The sequence below is a fragment of the Psammomys obesus genome, unplaced genomic scaffold (genome assembly GCF_907164565.1).
Source record: "Psammomys obesus unplaced genomic scaffold, mPsaObe1.curated_primary_1811, whole genome shotgun sequence".
NCBI lineage: Eukaryota > Metazoa > Chordata > Mammalia > Rodentia > Muridae > Psammomys > Psammomys obesus.
The window spans coordinates 2,212,103-2,212,803 of record NW_026590061.1 but is presented as its reverse complement, the minus strand read 5'-3'; the positions used below and the strand labels follow the sequence as shown (position 1 = coordinate 2,212,803).

The following is a 701-nucleotide window of genomic DNA, read 5'->3' as shown; positions in this document are numbered from 1 at the left end:
TTTGAAGTATGCTTTTTAAGTGGATGCTGTCGAGGTTGCTGAAATCTTTGGTTATCGTTATTCTCCTGCTGCGCAAGATGTGTAAGTTAACTATAGGCTTGTGCAGGACACACACAGGGTGTAGTGTCCGGCTCCACCCTCACTTTCAGGCACTCCCTGGGTTCTGAGGGAAGAGAAGGCAAGCAACCACGGCAATTCCCCAGCCTAAGGTTGTATGCCAGATGTTCTAGGATTTTCTCGAGAGTCCCAGAACCGCAGCGTGGGGTGATCTCCGAGCCATCTTTGCACTGTCTTGCGGCGTGCCGAGGGCGGGTGAGCAGCACCCCAGACCCTTCTCAGGGGAAGGCAGAACCAGTTCTAACTAGACAGGGTCATGACGTAAGGATGACAGAGAACCTAGCACTGACAGGACTGAAGTGAGGCTCCTAGACCGTCCGAACTTCCGCCGGTGAAGGTGGAGATAAGGGACGGGACGGGCGCTGACGCCAAAAGGCTACTTCCGCCCCGGTGCGTATGACGTCAGGGAGGACACCTGCAAAACCTGGGCGTGAAGCCTCGCGAGATTCCGGCGCGGCCGCTTTGGCCCCGCCTCACGGGGCGGGGCGGGGCGGGGCTTGGCGCGGCGGACGCGCGCCGCGGGCTGCGGTGGCGGAGGAGGCAGAGCGGCCGCGGGCGGCGCGGACAGGTGAGAGCGGGCGCGG

General features: G+C 61.1%; 1 protein-coding gene across 2 annotated transcripts in view; it reads left to right on the top strand.

Moving 5' to 3' along the window:
* Nucleotides 1–624: 624 nt before the first annotated feature.
* Stk38l (serine/threonine kinase 38 like) overlaps nucleotides 625–701 on the top strand; it is a 58,924-nt gene continuing 58,847 nt past the window's right edge. The window contains exon 1 of one of the 2 annotated variants that reach the window (XM_055605650.1): nucleotides 625–685. The gene's annotated coding sequence lies outside the window, so the exon portion shown is untranslated. The remainder of the gene's footprint in view (nucleotides 686–701) is intronic. The other variant, XM_055605648.1, reaches the window with a different exon arrangement.